The sequence below is a fragment of the Rhea pennata genome, chromosome 1 (assembly GCF_028389875.1).
Source record: "Rhea pennata isolate bPtePen1 chromosome 1, bPtePen1.pri, whole genome shotgun sequence".
Taxonomy (NCBI): Eukaryota; Metazoa; Chordata; class Aves; order Rheiformes; family Rheidae; genus Rhea; species Rhea pennata.
The window spans coordinates 167,326,533-167,332,532 of record NC_084663.1 but is presented as its reverse complement, the minus strand read 5'-3'; positions in this window follow the sequence as shown (position 1 = coordinate 167,332,532).

The window sequence follows — 6,000 nt, the reverse complement described above, 5'->3', positions numbered from 1 at the left end:
CATTTCAATCAAAATTTCAATTTGTTTTAGTGCTATCAAGATATACTACGATACTATGACAAAATACTCAGCATTAGTTACTGTAAAATCTATCATGTTAATCTTTTTTTAAAGACCAGCCTGTCTCATCAATTAAACTATAATCTTACATGCTCGAGATTAATCCTAACTATTAAAATGTAGTTATGGCCCTGAAAAAGGACGTACTTTACAGATTCACTCTGCCATATACTGAATGAGACATTTTATCTGACTGTACTGTCTTTGACTGCCCTTAAGACCAGGTTCACTCTTTGTCCGTTTAGCAAGCCTGAAGTCACAGATGAAGGTCATTCCTAAAATATGTGGTATTGTGTATGCCTGGAGCTTGTACAGCTTTTCAAACTGTGTGCACCTTAATCTGCTTCCAGATGTGTCCTGGCAGGCTGTCCACAGGCTGCTTGCAAGGCCACTGGTCGTTACAAATATAGGATGGCTATAATCACTTTGTCTTCTCCTGCCTTGGTCTTTGCAAGGTTATGTACCAGAAACAAAACTTTACTGTCTCTAGTCTCTCCCCAACTCCTCCTCATCCTGTGTTAGTTAACTTTCTGTGGCAAACATAAATGTGTGTGAAGAAGGCAGATCATAGATTCCCGGGACCTCTCTGTTTCTAGTTATACAGAGTTGTTCCAGAGAATAAAGTAATGCTATTTATTATACAGCTCATATTTATATCAGAACTTCAATTAACTCTATATTGGTGCTTAATCCTTCCCCAAGCTTTTAGTTGAAGTGACAACCCTATAAATACTTTCCTTGTCATTCTCACTTGGGAGCTGAAATGCATTGTATATATATATATATCACTTTTTAATATGCAACCTTAGTTGCCTCTTTTCATAATAAGCACTAGCCTAAGGACATACTGGTGCTAAGAAAAGATGTATTGAACCCAAAATCTATCAATAATCTTGAAATTCACTAAGGTATTTATTTTCCATCTCAATAGCACAGCCAAATTCCCAAGTGACCTGTGAGAAAAAATTATTACGGAACTGAGTTTAATTACTATTAAAATTTTCTAGTCCTCTGGATCATTTGAGTCCATTTCCATTCAACACATAACGAATTACAGATTAACTCTACTTACTTCAGGCAGACATTCCTCTATGCCTTATTTAAATATCTAACTGTCCTCTAAAGGTGAAACGGAGCCAGAGCAGAAGTAAAGATATTTTTATATGGTAACAAAATACTGAGTTCTGAATATTAAGGAAAAAAAAAAAAAGAGAGAGAGAAAAAAAGAGAGAGGGAAAGAGAGAAGAAAGTATCAAAAACCTGAAGAGAATGGTTTAAATTTTTTCTTACTGATAATTTAAGGTACTATTGATATAACACTGTGGTATTACTAAACGGCTCATATTCTATGTTAGTCTATATTGAAGTATTGCTGTTCTGAGTTTCTACGTGTATTAGGAAGCTCATTTTTCTTAAAGATTTCTCAGTGGTTACGGATGCAGCAGGAAGGGAACTGGGAGTGCATTATTGTCCAGTCTTTATATTACAGCAATCCTGGCCACTAATGAAGAGAAATGAATAAGGAAGACAAATATCCTTGTGATGATATGATGATGTACCCTCATTTTTAGACTCTAAGCTACTGCATTCCTGCCTGAAAAAGAGAAGAGTTGGGAGGAAGCAAAGCTTTATCAGTAACCCTCTCTCTGTGACTGACAAAGTATATAATGCCTTCACATTTTTTTGTGCCTTCTAAATTACATAGCGTATCAAGTTCACGCCAGCAAAATTTCTTTCAGTCCTAGAGAAAGAAAGATTCTGAAGGAGAAAGTGATTGCTCAGGCTTCAGTTTTCCTGAGCCAGATTGCTCTGGCTGAACCAATACACTCCCCTTATGTTTGGTTGACTTGTTCAGTTGCATGTCAGAAGCTAGTCCTAAATATCCAGAACTTTATTTGGTCAGTTTTCCTGTGTACTTTAGGCACACTTCCCCTCCCCCCACACTGTTCTTTCACATGCATGGAGAGGTTCCTGCATCCAGATCTTTGTGTTCAGAAATTATTTTGGAGTACAAAAGTGGGTTATTTTATTCTTACTTTTTCAATATGTTTTTTTTTCCTAACATGCAATCAGAAAAACACATATATATATTTGCCGTAATATTACAAATGCAGAACCAATGCAACACAAAATACATTACCAGAAATGTACTTTAGATTGTAAATATACTGATTTTAAAACAATATTTATTAAAATATTAATCAACACCTTGATTGGTTCAAATTCTTTAAGACTTAAGTGATGGTTTATTGCAGATGTGCATCTTACTCTCTAAATAAGTAGTGGCTATGAAACGATTGTTTGTTCACTTAAGGTTTCATTTATGTATTAATTATCTGCAATAAGCCAAGACAGTGAAAAGGAGTTCTTTCCATTGACTTGAGAATGCTTTGAAGCAAAGCCTTGAGTCTATCATTTCTATGGATAGTAGATAATTTAGAATATCAGATATTATTACTGATAGATTTGATCTTCCTGAACTATTATAAGACTATTTATATTTTCTTTGATACTTAGAAATAATAGATATGAGTTTATAGATTAAAATCATCTTTCATAGGACTGGAAAAGCAGTAAAGAAATACTCTTCAGATAATAAGATTTAGCAGCAGAATTATACAAAAATAATGCATACTAAGAAAAGAAACTTAGCCAGATGTTCACAAGTCATTAATCTATCCTAAGTTAAACAATTTTCCCTTTCCTTCCTTTTTTCAAAATAACTTTCTCTCAAAGTAAGATCATTTTCATAACTGTTTATGTTCAAAAATTCCTGCTTATTAACGGTTTCGATGGTTCCAATAGTTAATAGCATGTGACTGAGATCACATTTAACGAGGATTCCACAGACCGACTACAGTGGGAAAGTCTAAGCAGCTGAAAGAAAGATTGAGCTGATCCAATAAAGTCTTCCATTTCACCTGTTAAAAGCTTGAGTTTTACACAGTCTTATATTTCTTAAAAAGGAAGAATGTAAAAGAAAAGAAGGAAAAGAAACAATGCAACACTCAAAGCTTTCTTTCTTTCTTTCTTTCTTTTTCATTTACCTTTTCTTTTCCAACTTTCATATAGAGTTTTGGAATGTCTCATATTTCCACTTTGTGTGTTTAAACCAGTCTCACGATTTAAATAATTTCTTGGTACAGAGACCTCTTTGTCTGAGGTCACACAGGCACCCTGATTTCTGCTGTCGGGTCAGCTGGTGAGCTTCTTGGGTCTTTGTGCTTCTTTTGTGCTCGATCCCACTCATCAGAGTTCTCTTTGACCGGCTAAGGCATATGTATGGAGTGCACTGAACAGCACCAAGCTGTTGTCAGACCAGTGATAAGTGATTTGGAATAACATGAGAGAGAACTTACTTGTTTGCCTGTTCCTTCCATGGATATTCTATTTTTGTATTACTATTTAGAGTTTCTCCAGAACCCAGTTTTGTGTCTATGAGTCTCTGAAATGTGGTAGTGTAACTACTGTGAGGAGAAGTTGAAAAAATTAATTGTTTCTACATCATTATACGATAATTCAGACTGGTGTGCCAATGAATCAGGCTTTTGCATGTTTAAGGGAAAATAACATTAATTATACGCCTTTTACGGACAATAATGGAATTGTCCTTTGAAGAATAACAGAAGTTAAAGTAAACTCAACATGATTTTCTGAATATACCATCTTGGGTTAGATGCCATAGTCTTTTGGACAATTTTTTTCAAATGGCCACCATTGTGGGTGAAATGCTTGCCATTTCTGTTTGTACCATCACACATTAACTTGTCCCTGACCAGCAAGGTAATTAATCATAAAAATTTAGTTAAAACAAGCTTTTGCTTCATTGTTCATTTGAGATTTAAATACATGCTTCATGACTGATTGACCATAAGAAGGGCTATATTTGATGCATTCTGACATGGTGCCCCGAAGTGAGATTTTAGAGAGGAAGGAATACATTTGCAGGCGATTTGACTTCCTAGAACTCGGTTAATAGAGAGCTTCCAGTTTACTCATAACTGTGAAATGATTTGTATGTCCTGATTTAGTTTTTAAGTAGACCTCAATTGCCTTGAAAGTCTTTGCAACTTTCTCCAATCTCAAGTTTTCCAGCTGCAAAAAGGGAAGTAACTACTCTGCAACCTGCTAGTGTTGTTCTTACCAGTAAGCAGTAATAACTTGAGAGGATTAGATATATGCTGATACAGCTATTCTTCACAACAAAAATATTACTTACTACTTAAACAACAACTTACTTACTATTTAAAACCAGACCTCTATTTCGGTATCATCTGAATATGGATGAAAAAAATGGCATGAATTACTTAACACGTATAGAGGAGTTTCTGAAAACTTGATTAGTGACTAGTACTCAAGAGTTAGGGGATAAAGGAAAGTTATGAATGAAGAAAAATTCCATCAGTCTCTTGTTAAAAATTGAACAGATCATAAAGCACAATGAGACCAATATTTCCCTTGTTTGTGCTGCGCTCTTTTTTGGATATATTTTATTCAAATTGTAATGCTAGAGAGGGGAATAGAGGCTGGACAAGTCACTTAATCTTTCTAAGAGACACAGATGGATAGAGACATATTGTGATAATGCACAATAGAAGACAGATCTCTGGCATGGATGTGGTACTTGTGTTAGCAAAACTGGAATGTAAATTTAAGATAAAAATAGAATATAATGCTCTAATGGTGTGTTTATGACCATCACATTTTTCACATAATCAGTATTTGATATTTGCAATTTCATATAGTTATGTTTACTAAGGAGTAATGCCACTGTGTTCTATAATGTTTCATTCTGGCAGAAATACTTTCTGAATACCCTACTACTTACTTCAGAACTTAAAAAAAAAAAAAAAAAGAAAAAGAAAAAAAACATAAAAAACCCCTAAGTTTGCTGGCAGTCACTGGCAGTCACTGGCTTGGGGCACTATTTGAAACAGGCAGTTCATTTCACAGTTGACATATGGCAGCACTGATGCCCGAACACTGACTATTGTGCACCAAATACTGTGAATACCATGAAATTGCTTCCCCCTGTAAAATAAATATGGACATGGGTCACGGAAGACAGTCAAAACTGTCCTTTACTACACTAAATACAAATAAACTGACAAACAGATGCTGAATGCAACCTGTGGAAGAAGCGCTGCAATGAAGATTAAGAATTTTGGGGTGGTGACCACAGGCAAAAGCACAATTGTTTTGGATCGAATTCATTTTTTGGGAGGCTGTTCAAATATATGTTTTCCCAACTAGATAGTTTTAGTATAACCCTTAACTAAAATCCAGGAAATATATTTACAGAGACGCATTTTTTTTTTTTCTATGAGCAGGTACAAATCAATGTAATTACATTGATTTCCAGAGAGCTACCAGAAGTTAAAACAAGTAAGGACCAGGTCAATTTACTTGTGACTGAATTACTTTGCTAAATGGACTAGAAAGTTATGACTGTAGAATTATTTTTTTCAGTTTTAGGTTTCCAATGTAAACTTGCAAAATAATATATATGTGCATGTGCATGTGCGTGTGTGTGTATGTACACACACACACGCATATATAAGTATGTGCACACACACACACGCACACATACATGCACACATACATGCACACACTTATCTATGTGTGCATAAAATATATAACTTAGGCAAATCTGAAGTTCTCAAAGGACTGTGAGAGATTTGAGAGTCTGATTTCCTGTTTTAAAACCTGGATTCAATTTCTCAAGGCTTCCATTTTTCATTTAGAAAATGGTGATTTTTTATATCTATATCTATATATATCTATCTATATATATTTATATTATTTCCCCTCTCTCTGCTATTTTTCTTTTTTCTGTCTATAGATGTCAAGTTCTCTGTCTTAGACATTATGTTCTGTATGGAGAAGTTCTCTCCAAGGGAGCAACCAAGCTCCCAACAGCTCTAAACCTATCTAGTTCCT